Raw genomic sequence first — 17,281 nt, 5'->3', positions numbered from 1 at the left:
CGAACTTCCCCAGGTCACTGGCTGAAGTGACCTCGCTCAGTTCGGTCTCGAAGGGGGGAGAGGTGTGACGAACTGGGAATGTTCTTAATGTTTGCTCTGAATACGGTGTTGGTGCCTCAGTGTCCCTTCTGCAGTTCTTAAGTATCTAGGTGGTGGGATCAGGGGTTGTGATTGCTGCAGAGCAAGGGGCCAGTGCACCTGAATGCCTGACACTCTGTCTCCTAGCAACTGATGGCCTGGGCCCCTCCTCTGCAAAGGTGCCAACTGAAGGTGTTGGAGACAAAGAGGTCAGGTGACCTCCTGGCCCAGGAAAGGAGCTGAGCAGAGGAGGAGGGGCTGGAGGGGGTGTCAGTCTGGAGCTGGCTGGGGACGAGGAGTGAGGGCAGACGTGGGGGTCTGGCTCACTGCCCCCCAGAATGGACCCAGCCGAGGGGTCCGGTTCGCGGTACCTACAAGCTCTGGTTTAGACCCTGTTCCTGTCATCGAATCAACCTCTGTGTCACTGGCTGGCTGAGAGTCACGTCTGACTGCGCAGTGGGGGGGCAGGACCCTGTGGCTTCCCCAGGACCCCGCCTGGGCGAACTCGCTGGGGGCAGCGCACGGAGGGGCAGAGGAGGCTGAATGCTCCAAGGTCAGACCCAGGAGGTGAAGCAGTGTGAGCTTCTTGCCCTGCAGACAGGCTGCTCCGAGGGAGAGGAGGCTCCCCAGAGTCCTGCCTGGCTTGGTGGGGAGCAGTTCCAGAGCAGCGCCCGGCCCGGGGACCCTGTGACACCATGGGGTACAAATGCAGCCAGCAGCAGTGGGCTGGGCGGGTGGGGCAGCTTTCACCACATCCGAGCTACCGATGCTCCTGCCTGGAGGCAGGGGTCAGAATGGGCCCTGAGCCAGGCCAGCATTGTGTCCTGTTGCCCACTGAGTTCATCCATCTACCGTAGCTGCCTGCTGTAGGTGCCAAGTCCCTGGTACCTGAGAAATAGCAGGGAGGGGCAGTCGCCACAGCATCGCTTGCCAGGGCTGGGGGAGCCGATTTCTGTGATCCGTCCCTTGAACCAGCCCTGCATGCGTGGGGGCAGCATCTCCCCAGTCAGTCCTCATGGCCTCTGCACGGCCCCCTTCCCTCGTGCCCCTGGAGAAAGGCAGGGAAAGAGCTGGTACAGTGCGAGCAGCTCCAATGCCGTGGCTGAGGCAGAGCAGGGGAACGTCGCTCCGGCTGCAGTGCTGCCATCGCAGATCGGTGACAGAGGCTATTTAACTTCCATTCCATTTTCCCTGGCACCTCTGATGGAGATGCCAGATCTGAGCCCATGGAAACCCGCTCTTCAGTATGGAAAAGGGGATTCCGCAGAACCGAGCAGAGAGTGGGCCCTTTAAGAGAAATGGGAATCTGTAACTCCATCCCCACTGACTGGTTGTCAGGCTGCTTGTCAGGAAGAAAGGCTGATTACCAAATAGATCCACTACACTGGCTTCAAGCCCGCTAGGAGATATGCTTTCATCAAGCTGTCAGTGAGCCACAAGCTGGTACCTATAAGATAAGAACCTACTACTGCTACCAGCGACTACAATTCCTCCTTTAGCTCAAGTGGCTGATTCCTGTGCTCTGCTGCTGAAGGGCCTGGGGATCCTGTAGGGTTATCTTTCACTTTACAAAATAAAGAGAATACATGTGGCTCATTTGGCCTGACCCTGAAATGCAGCCATCTCTGGGGTGGAACATCGCAGCTGCTTACCAGTTTAGGACAGGAAGTGAGGAAGAATCCTGTATCTCACTAATAGTGCAGGGGGGTGTTAGTGGGGTGGAATTTTGTTAGGAAAGGCCCCTCCTATTGGGTGAGACTGGGCTGGAGTTGTGCTGGGAATGGTTGGAGGGCTTTGTTTGGGTTGTATTGTTTTTTAATTAATTCAAAGGTGCTCAGAGCAGCAGATGGGGTGTGAAGGGTGTCTTTTAAAATGTCATTATAAAAGGAAACCAGCAATGAGAAAAAGGCTGGTGATGGATAGCCCTTCGGAGAGCCGTGTGCCGTGCAGGGTAAATGGGATGCAATGCTCCGCTTTGGGGTACTCTAAATACTAGAAGCAAGAAGGTGGCGACTGATAGGGCAGATGCTGCGGCATCTGTAGTTCCTGTAGAAATGTACAATACAAAGATGTGCCAATGCGACGTTTAGCAGAAATTGATGCAGTATTGAAAAGCTACAGTCAGGGGAGCCCAAGGTGTTAGAATTAGGACAATGTAAAGGACAAGGGGACTCCTTCGCTGTTAAATTTCATTGTTACCTAAGGAAATGGTCCTTCACTAATTGGTAGAAACTGGCTGAACGAGGTAGTGTTGGCAGGAGTACCGGGTACCATGTGTTTGATCCACTAGTGATATTAGAAGGATACAAATCTGATTTTGTTCGCAGTTGGGGTGTAGTGAAAGGTAGAGCTGCCAAATGATGTACAAACGCCTCTTGAGGTTCATCCTGTGCCTACAGATCTCAGAGCAATGTGAGGAACCAGGGATCATTTCACCTGTAGAATTTAGTTACTGGGCTGATCCAACTGAGAGAATCCCTGGAACGGCTGGAGGACAAAGATCCGGTGGGACTGTCAAGTTTCCATAACATCTCGGCTAATGATTCCCATCCAGCGAAGTCCCAGAGTGACAATATTAGTTACGGAACTGACTGGAGGGACGAAGTTTACAAAATGCAGCCCACCCCCAGGGTATGAACTGAGCCCGATTCTGAACCATTTCTGACAGAAAAGGCCCCCTCAGAACTGACTGGGGAAGAGAGGTAGCCGTCGTCATGTGGTCCCAGGATGTTAGAGAGACAAGCTGGGGGCGGTGATATCTTTTATTGGACCGACTTCCGTTGGTGAGAGAGACGAGCTTTCTGCAAACCCACCCACAGACCTTCTATGTGCTTCCCCAGATAGACAAACAGGGGAGCCCAGGCAGCCCCATCCTATCTGGCCACAGCTCTCTTACTGAAGCACCACTGGGACTCAGAAACCATCCTCAACCCACTCACCATGCAAGGGCCAGCTTCTTCCAGGACACAACTGACTTCCTCTCCAAACTCCATAACATTAACAGCCTCCCTCAGAACACCATCCATCCCACCATGAATGTCACTTCCCTATCCACCAGCTTCCTTCAGAATGACGGCCTGGCTGCCCGCCTCAAATATTTACAAGACAACGGAAAACCCTCAGAGATCCACCCCACACACTTCGCCAAACTCCTCCACTTCATCCTCATCCACCACAATTTTACATTCAAAAACAAACACTTTGACCAAATCTTGGGAACAGCCATGGATACTAGGATGGTTCCCCAATATGTCACCATCTTTGTCGGCCACCTTGAAGATGAATTTCTAGACAAATGCATCATGAAACAAATGATATACCTGAGAGATCATAGATTATTAGGGTTGGAAGGGACCTCAGGAGATCATCTAGTCCAACCCCCTGCTCAAAGCAGGACCAATCCCCAAATGGTCCCCTCAAGGATTAAACTCACAACCCTGGGTTTAGCAGGCCAATGCTCAAACCACTGAACTATCCCTCCCCCCAATGTTGATGATATTTTCATCCTCTGGACAGATGACCTACACTCCCTTATAGATTTCCACCACAACTTTAACAACCACCACCCATCCATTAAACTCTCTCTGGGACACTCCCACACCAGCGTCAACTTCCTGAACATCACGATCAGCTTCAACAATGGAACCCGACAGACAAGTACATACAAGAAACCCACGGATCGCTCCACCTACCCTCACAGACCCCGAAACCACCCCGAGAGATCTGTGCTCTGCAGCCAGGCCCTCAGATACCCCAAAACACACTCCGAGGAGAACGTCCGGGATACACAGTGTAACACACTCAGAACCACCTTCACCAAACAAAGACGCTGCCCCAGAGGAGCAGATCACATCATGGAACGGGCCAGCCACATACCCCGACAGAACCTGCTTCAATACAGAAATAACCCCATCACCTACCACCCCACACTGGAACTCAGATGGGGCACCGTCAAACACCTACCACCCATACCCAAGGGGGACCCCATCCTGAAAGAAATCTTTTCTGAACCCCCATTTCTGGCCTTCAAACACCCCTCAGCCTCTCCAAGCTCAGCATCAGAAGCAGACTCCCCACAGACCAGAACGCACCAACTCAAAGTGGCCTCAGACCCTGAACATGCAAAATCTGCAGATATATCTCCACTACTATGATGATGAACACCCCCCACAACACACCTTTTAAGATCCATGAGTCCTACACACGCCTATCACAAAATGTGGGGTACCTCATCCTGCTCACTAAATGCTCCAATAACAATGATGTGGGTGAAACCAATCACTGCGCTCTTGAATGAACTCACACAGGAAAATGTTAAATGACAAAAACACCATATCATCTATGGGTGAACATTTTTCACAAAGCAGTCGCTCTATATCTGACCTCTCAGCCCTCATCCTCAAAGGAAACCTGCACAACATATGCAAAAGACGAGCTTGGGAGCTCAATTTCATAATTTTGCTAGACACGACAATTCATGGACTGAACAGAGACACTGGACTTATGGCAACATCTGTAACCCACTAGCCCCCCTTTTTGTCCTATGATGACAGGTGTGAATGGGCCACTCTACCTTGAATGATCCCTAAACAATCTGTTGCATTTAGCTGTGATTCTTGAAGTACCTTTGCCAGACCGAAGAAGAGCTCTGGGTGACTGGAAAGTTTGCCTTGCTCATCAGCAGAAGTTGGTCCAATAAAAGACATTACCTCACTCACCTTGTCTGAGTAAGAGATTGGCATTTGGTCTACCTAATACTTCTGACATATTCCAAAAACTAATGGATCAAGTCCTCCAAAGCTTTGTATTTTGCTGCTTGCTACTGCAATGACATTAACAAAGAGGAACAGTTGAGTCACCTGGTAGGAATTCCAGACTGAACAAGTCCTAATGGGTTGTAGAAAATTGATAAGGGAAGAAAAGGGACAGGGAGAAATCTATGGCCAGCAGAGTTAAGGACAAAAAGAAGAAAAATTTTAAAAGTATAAGGAGCTAAAAGAATTCTAACAATGATATTAGTCCATTACTAGATTGAAATGAAGGAATTATCAGAAAAGGTAGAGTGTTCAATAGTTATTTCTGTTATGTACTTGGCGGGGGGCGGGAAGTGGGGTGGGGGAGGAACAGATGACATAGTCTCCTCATATGATAACAGTCTTCCCATTCCACTAGTATGTCATGAGTATGTTAAATAGCAGCTACTAAAGTTAGACATTTTAAGATCAGTAGGTCCAAATAACTTACATTGAAGAGTTTTAAAAGAACTGGCTGAGGAGCTTGTTAATGCTGAATTTCACTAAGTCTTGGAACACTGGAGAAGTTCCATAAAACAGGAAGAAAGCTAATGTGCCAATATTTTTAAAGGGTAAATGGGATGACCAGGGTAATTAGAGGGCTATGAGCATGACATCGATCCTGGGCAAGATAATGGAGCAGCAGATATGGGACTTGATTAATAAAGAATTAAAGGAGGATAATATAATTAATGTCAATCAACATGGCTTATGGAAAATAGATCCTGTCAAACTAACTTCATATCTTTTTTTGATGCGATTACAAGTTTGGTTGATAAGGATAATAGTGTTGACATAACAGATTTCTGTAAGGCATTTGACTTGGCACTGTATGACATTGTGATTAAAAAGCTAGAACGATACAAAATGAACACGCCCCACATTAAATGGATTCAAAGCTGGCTAACGGATAGGTCTCACAAAGGAATTGTAAAGGGGGAAGCATCATCAAATGGGGGTGTTTTCTAGTGGGGTCTGGCAGGGGTCTGGTCTTGGCTCTACGCTATTTAACATTTTCTTCAATGCCCTGGAAATACAGGTAAAACAATCACTGATCAAGTCAGCAGATGACACAGGAGCTGGGAGAGTGGCAGACAGGGCAGAGGGCACTGATTCAGAGTGACCTGGATCGCTTGGTGAACTGGGCACAAGCAAACACTAATCCAGCTCCGTGTAACTGTATGCCTGGCTCGGACCGAAGAACGGAGCCAGTACAGGATGGGGGACTCTCTCGTGGGAAGCAGGTTGGCTCTGGTTTGGGCACTGGGGCATAGGTGCCAACTTTCCCTGGCACCAGTTGGTGCTTGGCCCCCCCAGGCCCTGCCCCCATTCCAACCCCTTCCCCAAATCCCCGCCTCAGCCCTGCCTCTTCCCTGAGCGCGGCGCGTTCCCGCTCCTCCGCCCTCCCTCCTCCCAGCGCCTGCCACATGAAACAGCTGTTTTGCGGCAGCAGGCGCTGGGGAGCTAGGGGGGAAAAGCGGGCACGTGGCGCGCTCAGGGGCGGAGGTGGAGGTGGAGCAGGGGCAGAGGCGAGCTGGGGTGGGGAGCAGCCCCGGAGCACCCACGGAGTCAGCACTGCTGGGACCACTGCTGGGATTCTGTGTCCTGTGTCCAGCTCTGGTGCCCGCCATTGAGGAAGGATGTTATAATTTGCAGAGGGGTCAGAGAAGAGCCATGAGAAGGATTAAAGGATCAGAAAACCTGCCTTCTAGGGATGGATATAAGGAGCTCAGTCTGTTTGGCTTAAAAAAGAGCAGGTTCAGGGGTGAGCCGATCACAGTCTGTAAGTACCTACATGGGGAACAAGCATTTCATAACGGGCTCGTCACTCCAGCAGAGGAAGGTCTAGCCCCATCCAGTGGCTGGGAGTTGACACGAGAGCAGCTGAGACTGGAAATGAGGGTACGTTTGTAACAGTGACAATAATTAACCTTTGGAGCAATGTCCCACGGGTGGGGGTGGATTGTCCATCACTGGCGATGTTTTGTTCTACCAGCTCTGCCCTGGGAGTGACTGGGGGCAGGTCTCTGGCCAGGGCTGGGCCAGGGGTCAGCCGAGATGATCTCAGGGATCCCCCCTGGCCGTGGGATCTAGGAATGACATGCAGCGATGGGAAAGAGGAACCCAGAGCGTCCACACCCAGCACATTCACACAGGCTGAAGTAGCTGCTGGCAAATACCAACGCAGCACTGAGACAGAGGTGGGCACACGCTGCACAGGCAATCCCCGCGTGGGCAGAAACCGCAGCCCAAATGCCAGAGCCCGGCTCCCACGGGAACGGCAGCTTCAAGAGATCAAAACCCTTCAGACTAGACCAGAAATCATGAGATGTTTTGAAAAGATTCTATGGAGGGGTTCTCCAAGTGGGGGTCAGGACCCCTCAGGGTGTCGCGAGGTTATTACATGGGGGGGGTCGCGAGCTGTCAGCCTCCACCCCAAGCCCCGCTTTGCCTCCAGCATTTATAATGGTGTTAAATATATTAAAAGGTATTTTGAATGTATGGGGGGGGGTTGCACTCAGAGGTTTGCTATGGGAAGAGGGTCACCAGTACAAACGTTTGAGAAGCCCTGTGCTATTGTGTGTGTTTAGGCGAGTCTCTCCCTGCCCACCCCCAGGGCGTGGGCATGTGACCATTGGTGTCGCCCACGCTCCCAAGTACTGGGCAAGGGGATTTTGGCCCCTCCTGCAGGAGCTCGCACGCCCACATCTGCCCATCTCCTGCCCAGCAATGAATCCTCTCCCCCAGCTCCCCCTCAGTTCATCCCCTCTCCCCATCAACCCCCACCACCCTCAGTTCCCTCTCCCAGCACTCACCCCATCTGCTCAGAAACCACCATCAATACAGCCCCCCATCAGCCCCCGCCCTCCGCACTTCCACCCCCTGCAGCCCCCAGGCCATAGTTCCGCCCTCCCAGTCTCACGTCTGCCACTTTTAGTCCTGGGGGCGGGGGCTGTAGTGGGGTCCCCCTCCCGCTTCCCAGGCTGGCAGGGTTCTGCTGTGAGACCATGCATGAGGCAGAATTTCACTTGGAGATCGCGCCTCTGGCGATACACCCGTGAGTTGGCATCTCTGCTCCCAGGAAGCTGCTGTCCCAAGACGCTTGTTAGAGAGATTAAGAAAGAACAAGAGTTTGCCTTTTGCACCAGCTTCCTGCCCCCCGCTTGCCAAAGAGTCTGCACTGCACAACAAAGAACAATCCAGCCTGGCTGCACCCTGCTGCACGCTGCAGTCCTGGTCGCTCTCCCTCTCCTGCACTGCTGCGTTTGGGTCCCACCCCACTGGGCCCCTGTGCTGCTAAGCTTCCCTGGGCCTGTCTGTTGCCTCATCACAGGAATGGGGCGCTCTGGCCCAGCAGCCCATGGCCCCCCGGACCGGGCTGAGCCCCCAGAATCCCCGGTCGCTGCTCCCCGTCCCTGTGGGCTCCCTAGGTCACAGGTCCCCGCTCTGGGGACAGGTGATGGGGAAGCAAGCCCAGAGTCAGGCTTGCTAACAGGTCCCCAAACCCCAATCACTCTGTACTTTAGAGAGCCTGAGAAATATACAGACCCAGAGAAAACAATACAAATCTTGATACCCCTTTCCCTGCCTCAGTGTCCTCTCCACTCGTGAGCATTGTTTTGGCTTAGGGCAGAGCCTTCAAAGGAGTCCAGGGTCCCCCTCCCTACCCCTGGCTTCAGGGAGGGTTTCTTTTTGTGCTTCTAGTTTTCTTCTTCCTCAGCAGGACACCCCCTGTTCCCAAAGCCGCTGCCCTCCTCCCCCCAGCCCCACATTCCTCCCCAATCCCCAAGCTTTCTGTTTGAGCATGTCCCTGTGAATTCCCCTGGAGTCTCTCTGGCTCCGTGGCTGAGAAGACCCAGCGATAACACCCAGCCTCTTTATGTCTGAGAATTCGGGATGATAACACACAGAAGTCCAAAGGAGAGAGACAAAGCAGGTTGCTCCCCGAGCAGGGGCGGCTCTAGGAATTTGGCCGCCCCAAGCAGGGCAGCACGCCGCAGGGGGCGCGCTGCCGGTCGCCGGTCCCGCGGCTCCGGGGGACCTTTTGCAGACGTGCCTGCGGAGGGCGCGCTGGTCCCGCGGCTCCAGTGGACCTCCCGCAGGCATGACTGCGGAAGGTCCGCCGTAGCCGCCTGCCGGCAAAATGCCACCCCAAGCGCGCACGCTTGGCGCGTTGGGGTCTGGAGCCGGCCCTGTCCCCGAGGCAGAGACGTGTCACTCACCTCACCTTACTCTCGGCTGGCTCACTGCAGACGGCACACCTTCCTACAGAGCCCCCATGGCCTGCCATCAGGACCAGGAAAGCCCTCCTCATTTAAAGAGGTAGCTTGTATGGAAAACTGTGTCAAAATTACACCACGCAGCCCTGCACACACACACAAGGTCAGGCTGATTTCCCCAGGCTGCATCCGTCCCCTTGTCCTAGTCTGGGGAACACATGACACAGCCCTGACAGCATCTCGGTGACTCACAGACACCATGACGTGCAGAGTCCCAGCAACTTCCCAAGATGAGCCCAAACTCACAGGGTGGACAGAGATTCCCCAAATCTCACACATGCTAAGAAAAATAACGTATCAGACTATGTGTAACATCGCCACCTGCTGGCTCCCACCCAAACAGTGCGTCTGCGGTAGTTAAATGTCACCACTGCCTATTTCAAGAGAGTTTATCTTCGGCAACCTCTATTAAAGATCCCAGGCACAGCCTCTTTTGCTAGTCACGCCTGGTTCCCCCAGGCCATGCCCATTGTTCGCCAGTTTTAGAGCTCATTGCAAAACAGGGACATTTGTCACTAGAAATGTCCCCTCCTCCCCAAACAAACAAACAAAATCAGAATTTGAACTCGCAAAAATGTCATTACAAAAGTCACGGCTGGGGAAATCGTGAGCGGCTGCCGCCCTCTGGGGCTCTCTGCTCCGCTGGCAGCTTGGGTCAGTCGCTTGCGACACCGGGCGCAACTCAAACGTGGCTGTTTCAAAACAGAAACTTAAAAAACCCGTCTGATTAAAAACCGGGAATCCTGGTCGGTTTTTTACTAGCTCGGCCCATCCCAAAGCCCAGCAGAACTTGCCAGCTTCAAACGTGCTGAAGTGGTGATGAATTTTTAGTGTCTTTTCGGAGTGGCTCTGAGAGATCCCTGGCCTAGCTCCCGAGTACGGCGTGGGGGCATGGGGGCCGTGACACTTGGTGTGGGGATTAATCAGCCGGGAATTCTTTCCAGTAACTCCTCCCCTGCCAAAGACTCCAGGATAGTCTTGCATTAGTGGATTGCATTAAGTCTGCCATAGCCCTGGTCGTCCAATGAAGTAAAGCACCATCATTTGGCCTGCTAAACCCAGGGTTGTGAGCTCAATCCTTGAGGGGGCCACTTAGGGATCTGGGGCAAAATCAGTATTTGGTCCTGCTAGTGAAGGCAGGGGGCTGGACTCAATGACCTTTCAAGGTCCCTTCCAGTTCTAGGAGATGGGTATATCTCCATTTATTAACCCCCCCGCCGGCATGCACGGCCCTGGTCCTGCAGACACCTGCTTCGCTTGGCAGATGCGAGTGAGTCCATTAAAGCCAGACGGCCTGCTCGCGTGGGTAGAGTGACGCACACTCTTTGCAGGAGCGGAGCCGTCACACCTTCGTTTGGCAGCTGTGCTTCGTTAATCTTGTCTCCTCCATCTGTCACCTTTTCTCAGTTCAGGGTCTTCGCCCCAGCTCTGACTCCTTGGATGAAGGCAGGTCCAGCTTTGAATAAACTGGAGTGAATCCCGGTTGGAGCAATTCCCCCTGGCGCCCTGGAAGGCCTGCCAAACCCATTTAAACACGAGTGCCATGCGGCGCCCGCGGGGAAGGGAGGCATTGCCTTGGAGAGGCAGGGAGCTTGGTCCCCAGATACTGCAGCGCTTCCTCATGCCACATGGCATCATCGCAACAACACAGGGGGCTCAGCATGGGCAGCTTCGTCGGCCAGCAGCAGTGCCCGCGCTCGTGGGTCCGTACTCCCCCGAGGGGAGGGAGGCAGGAGAGCACAGGGTGGAGGGGTATCTAGACAAGGAAGAGAGGGCGGGTGCTGAGCCAGCTGGGAGAGACTAGGAAGGAGGCAAACCAGCAGGTGGAGAAGGAGGCTGCTAGAGCCTGCAACCCCTTCCCCTGCCAGGCCATGCAGAGAAAATAATGGCACAATGCAGCTGCATGATTTCCCTGAGAAGGGCACACAGCAAATGGGAGAGAGCTGGGGTGGGGGGATCACTGCAGACAAAAGGGCAGGGGCTGGGGGAGGGGCAGGCGGGCACTGCAGTCACGACACACTGCAGCAGGAGAGCTGGGCCAGACGCTGCAGTCACTGCAGCGACAGACACTGCAGGCACTGCGGCATCACCCGCAGGAATGGAGCTGCAGTCATTGCAGAGGCGAGGCAGGAAGGCAGCTCACTGGGGATCCCCGAATCTTCTCCACCAGCTGCAGCCAGCCAGGGTTGTGCCCTGCTTTGGAAGGGAAGCCTGTGCCCGGGGGCCCCATCTCTCCAGGGGTCTGCAAAGCATGGGACTTACTTCTGCAGAAGGTGCAGCCAACCCCTCCATGGATAGCGAGAGCCCCTGACTCTCGGCAAGGGGCGGGGGAGAGGGCAGGCAGGTGGGAGCGGAGGCACTCAGCACTTGGCGTCAGGGAAGCTGAGTCAGCCTCTTGCCCCCGCCAGCACCCATGGGGTAATGAGCACAAAGCAAGGACAGGGGTTGCACCAGTTCTGCAGTGAGGACAGAAACAAGCACCTGGGGACCCCGCCCAGCCAACCCCCCTCCAGCTTCCCACACTCTGTAGAACCCCCCCGCAGGTCCATGGGCCAGAGCTTCGGCTGGGGCAGCCCGGCACGGCTCCATTGACTTCCCCAGCAGCTCTGCCTCCCTCTGGCCGCTGCTCTCACACACGCAGGGTAAGACACAGCCGGCAGGAGTTTGTCATGCAGTGAGCTAGGCTGGACGCTGAGCGTGGAAGGGCTTTTTCCCACCTCTTCCCCCGCCCCAAAGAATATCCCCTTGAGATTCTCCATTTGAGGGATCTTACAGAAACATTTTTCATTGCGCCCCATTCACAGATTTAATCTTAGAATCACAGAGTCACAGGTTTAGAAGGAGCAAAGAGTCTTGTGGTACCTTATAGACTAACAGACGTTTTGGAGCATGAGCTTTCGTGGGTGAATACCCACTTCGTCGTTTAGAAGGGACCACAAGGGTCATCTAGTCTCACCCCTTCCAAGATGCAGGATTTGTTGTGTCAAAAAACCGGGGCTTCTCACACTGGGGGTTGTGCGTTTATTACATGGGGGTCGCAAGAACATGCACAAAAGAGAGAGCAACTGCTCTAACCTGTATCATTTCAATTGGTGTTTTAGAAGAGGGCACCCCCTTCCCGTTGCAATGGAGTGTACTTATTTCAAACCATTGTGACCGGATAACGCAGCGAGCGTTGTCCCTAAACAAAGGGGATCTTGGTGTTAGCAGCTCTTTCAGGAGACAGGACCCGGGGAGACTAAAAAGGTGAGACTGAGACAACACTAGAGGGCTTGATTGGTCAACTGCTGAAGCGGTGCATTAAACCGCAGACCAATCAGAACCCTGAGATCAGCAAAAAAAAGTCACTTATAATTGATCAGTCAGACACACATGCAGAGGCAGCACTGGGGGGTCCTGTGGGGGCTATAGCCACCCCAGATTTGCCTTACCCCCCCCCAGCGCAAAGGTCAAACATTATGCACAAGTCAAAGTGGCTTAGATGGCATTGCCACCCTCACTTCTGCAGTGCTGCGCTGCTGCTGGTGGAGTGCTGGCCCCAGAGCTGGGCGCCTGGCCAGCAGCCGCTACTCTCCGGCCACCCAGCTCTGAAGGCAGCGCCGCCGCCAGCAGCAGCGCAGAAGTAAGGGTGGTAGTGGGGGGCGAAGTCTGCTGTGAAAAGTACTATTGACCGATTCTTTGCACTCCCTCCAGTATGAAACAGGAACTGTTTAAAAACTCACTTTTCTGCTTACAACAATAATTTGATAAAAATGTGTTTTAGTCCATTTCAAAGCTGTGAGAAAAGGTCAATTCATTTTAAAGAACAGGGTTATACAATTAGCATTTAAAATAGTGTTAATATAGAAAATGTGGGTTTTTTTATAAGGGAGGGTCCCACGCAGAGGCTTGCTGTCTGAAAGGGGTCGCCAGTGCACATAGTTTGAGAACCACTGGTCTGACCCAACCAGGACAGGTGGCTCCAGCCTCCTTTGGAAAACCTCCAGGGAAGGAGCTTCCCCGACCTCCCGAGGCGTCTGTTCCATTGTCCTGCTGCTCTTGCGGTCAGGAAGTTTTTCCTGAGATTTAATCTCAATCTGCTCTGCTGTAGTTTGAGCCCATTGCCTTGTCCTGCCCTCTGTGGCAAGAGAGAACAGCTTCCTCCATCTTTTCATGGCAGCCTTTCCCGTATCTGAATTCTTTGTGTGCGCGAGGGAGGGAAGGGAGGGTAGCTGGGGGGTGGGCTCAGTCTAGCCACGTGGCTGAATTTGTTTTGCTTATTTTTTATTTGAATAATTACTGCTTACGAAGACAATTGTTTAACTTTCCACAGGAATTCCCCCATTTCCAACACTCACAGAATGAAAAGGGTTTCCAAATATTCACTCTCTTCTGTACTGGCTCCAGCGACAGCAGCAAGCCAGGGGCCCGTTTCCAGCTTTGTGTCACTTTGAGTGCATCACCCCCTTGCACCTCAGTTTCCCCTGTGAAGCAGGGATCGCTGTCCCTCTGTTAGAGACTCCCTTGGCTCTCCAGCACTAGTCACAGACTCAGCCTCCAACCTCCTGATCCTGTGTGCAGCCCCCTTCTTGTGGCAGGGCCAATCGTGCCTCGGTTTCCCTGCTGATCGAGTAGGGCAGATGAGTCTAACCACACACCAAAGACATCCCCTCCCAGAGCCAGGGGATAGCCCAAACACAAGGCAGCCCGCCACCCTCCCAGGCAAAGCAGTTTCCTGCCTCGATGACCCAGGGCCAAAAAGCTACAGGCAGCTCTTTGCATAGTCCTGCCAGTCCAGTCACATGGGTCTCTTGGTCACATGATCTCTCCAGGCTCCACCCTAAATTCCTGACCTTAAAGGGCCAAGCCACAGTAACAGCCGGGCTGCTGGTGCCTGCTCTTAAAGGACCCAGTATGCCCGTCCTTTGTAGGTCTTGTCTATTGAGCCTGCCTGTCTCTCACTCTGTCAGGGGTTCCAACCCTCCTGCTTTCACCAGAGACTCCGGTGGTCTGAACTATCTTGAGCAGTTCAGTATCATCTGCAAACTTTGCCACCTCACTGTTTACCCCTTTCTCCAGGTCATTTATGAATAAGTTGAATAGGATTGGTCCGAGGACTGACCCTTGGGGAACACCACTGGCTGTGCTGCACCTGGCACAATGGGGCCCTGATCCCGGATAGGGCGTAGGTGCTGGAACTAGGGGTGCTGGGGGGCTGCTGCGCCCCCTGGCTTGAAGAGGTGTCCATCATATCCAGGGTTTACAGTTTGGTTCAATGGCTCTCAGCCCCCCAAGATGCAAATTGTTCCAGCTCCCCTGGGATAGGGTCTAATCAGTACCCAGCATGGCAGGGTCCTGATCCCGTTACAGCATCGAGGCTCCACCATAATACACGAGAACAACAATATTAAGAGTGATCTCTCCTCGGGGGGAGAGCAACCAGGGCGCAGCCAGTCGGTGCATCACCTCTTCTCTTCTCTTCTCAGCCCCGGTGCCCCTCCTGCCTCGCGGTGCCGGAACGTCTCCTCCTCAACGGGGCGCACGGATGATAGGTCCTGCCTCTCGCCGTCTCTTTCTCTCTTGGATCTTTTTGCGGTCTGGGCTTGCTGTTCCTCCAATCAGTAGTCAGGAAGCCCTTACCCCAAAAAGTATTTGCGAGGGATAAGATCAGCGGGGAAGAAAGGCCGGGGGGCCCAAGGCCGAAGGTAAGTGGTGGCAGCAGGGTCCCGATTCAGAGCTGCAGCGGGTGGCTGGGAGAGGGAGACAGCTGCACGCTCATGACATCTGCAAAGGGCACTAAATGGGGAGGCCAGGGAAACCCCACAACGGAGCAGGGGAGGCCAGGAGTGAGCAGAAGACAACAAACGGAGAGATTCAGGCTCCGATCCTGCAGTGGACTCCACGGGGGCGGGGGGAGGCGCTGCGAGCCAGCTGCGGGACTGGGAACCCCACTTGGGAAAATGCAGCGAGCGCAGCAGGAGGGATTGGGAACTCATTCACGCCCTGGTACATCCCGGGCGAACAGAGAGCAGTGGGAATGGCTGGGGGAGACCTGGCAGCAAGGGGGACAGCGAGAGGTTTGTTAGAAAGGAGTCGGACGGGGGATACGGCAGCAACAGACCCCTGGAAGAGCTGAGATCCTGCAATGATGGGAGTATGCAACAGAGATAGAGGGTGTGGGTGGGGATAGATAGATAGATAGATAGATATATAGTGTAGATTGCCACGGACTCGCAGGGGCGAAAGAAAATGTAGGCCTGTTATTTACCAGGCTGCACGTGGCAACAGACTATATTGGTAAGGGATGCAAGGAGAGTGTGGGTCACGATGCAAACTGCAGACACACACACACACACACACACTAAACTTAATCAATTTAAAAGTTTTATTGGGGATAATTACAAGGGGTAAGGGAGCAGCGTATGATTAGCTAATAGAGTTAATGAAACTTAAAACACACAATGACTAAAATATCTACTAACAATATTTATAAACAAAGATGCAGCATTTAGTAATAACTGATACTTACAAATACAAACCAACGCATAACGACCGGCAAACGTAGAAGCTCTGTTTGAAACACGTGAGCTGAGAGAGAGGCTTCGAGGTGATCAGGCTCGGTTACGGGCATACACAGGATACACGGGATTCGTTTTTCTTTCTCCTCTCCCTGCCTGCACATGGCAGGCAGGCCATAAAGTACCCACTATGACATCATAGAAGTGTCATAGGGGACGGGGCCCAAAACCTGTTTGTGTTTGTTTCTGATTGGCACAAGCAAAGTTTACACCATGTAGGGGAGCAGGTGCCTTAAAGTCTGGCTTCGCCCCCAAAAGATGAGGAAATGCATATTGTCTTAGAATGCGTTCAACACTGAATGACAAAAGAAGAGGCCAGGGCAATACTGGTATGGCAAGTTTTACAGGATGCAGACAGGAACTCATCTCAACAGATAGATAGATAGATAGATGGGGTGGGTGGGGATAGATAGATAGAGGAGATGTGTGGGGATAGATGGGGTGGATGGGGTGTTTGGGGATAGATAGATAGATAGATAGATAGATAGATAGATAGATAGATAGATAGATGGATGGGGTGTGTGGGGATAGATAGATAGATGGGGTGTGTGGGGATAGATAGATAGATAGATAGATAGATAGATAGATAGATAGATAGATGGGGTGGGTGGAGATAGATAGATAGATAGATGGATGGGGTGGGTGGGGATAGATAGATAGATAGATAGATAGATAGATAGATAGATAGATGGGGTGGGTGGGGATAGATAGATAGATAGATGGGGTGTGTGGGGATAGATAGATAGATAGATAGATAGATGGGGTGGGTGGGGATAGATAGATAGATGGGGTGTGTGGGGATAGATAGATAGATAGATGGATGGGGTGGGTGGGGATAGATAGATAGATAGATGGGGTGTGTGGGGATAGCTAGCTAGATGGAGGGACATCATATCACAGAGTTGGGAGGTCACAGTGCCCCCCCCCGATACACCTCCGGTGGGAATGCACCTGGCACACTGTGCTCACTACTGGGCATCTCGTTACCTGACAGAAATTGACGAGCTGGGGGAGTTCAGAGAAGGTCCCCAGAAATGCTCAGGAGGCTGGTGGGAGGGGCTAGTGGCAGATTGCCCCTGCCTGGTGCAGCCCAGTGCTGAGGGGCTGCGTTGGGGGACAGGCCTGCTCAGTGCCATGGGGGGGGAGGGGAGGTTGAGCACACTGGGGGGAAGTTGGGATCTCTTAGGAGAGCTGGGAGGGTTGGGGGGACACCGAGGGAGGGACAATGGAAGCGGAGGATCAGGAAACCCAGCCGGGGAGTGAGATCTATGGGCGCTGTCTCCCAGGGAAGGGGTGGGAGCCCCATTGCTTGGGCCATTTAGGGTGACCAGGTAGCAAGTGTGAAAAAGCGGGACGGGGTGGAGGGTAATAGGTACCTATATAAGAAAAAGCCCCCCAAATAGGGACTGTCTCTATAAAATTGGGACACCTGGTCACCCTAGGGCCACTGAAAATACAGACTGCCCTGCGCAGTGAACACACACCGGGGGTGGCACACGGCTTCTAGGGAGCTCTGAACTGGGGAACCACAGCACCCCGCCGGGTGAGCCGGGAAAAGGGGCGACTGTTGCTG

The sequence above is a fragment of the Mauremys mutica genome, chromosome 1 (genome assembly GCF_020497125.1).
Source record: "Mauremys mutica isolate MM-2020 ecotype Southern chromosome 1, ASM2049712v1, whole genome shotgun sequence".
Lineage (NCBI taxonomy): Eukaryota > Metazoa > Chordata > Testudines > Geoemydidae > Mauremys > Mauremys mutica.
The sequence above is the reverse complement of the archived record's forward strand: the minus strand, read 5'-3'. Positions refer to the sequence as shown.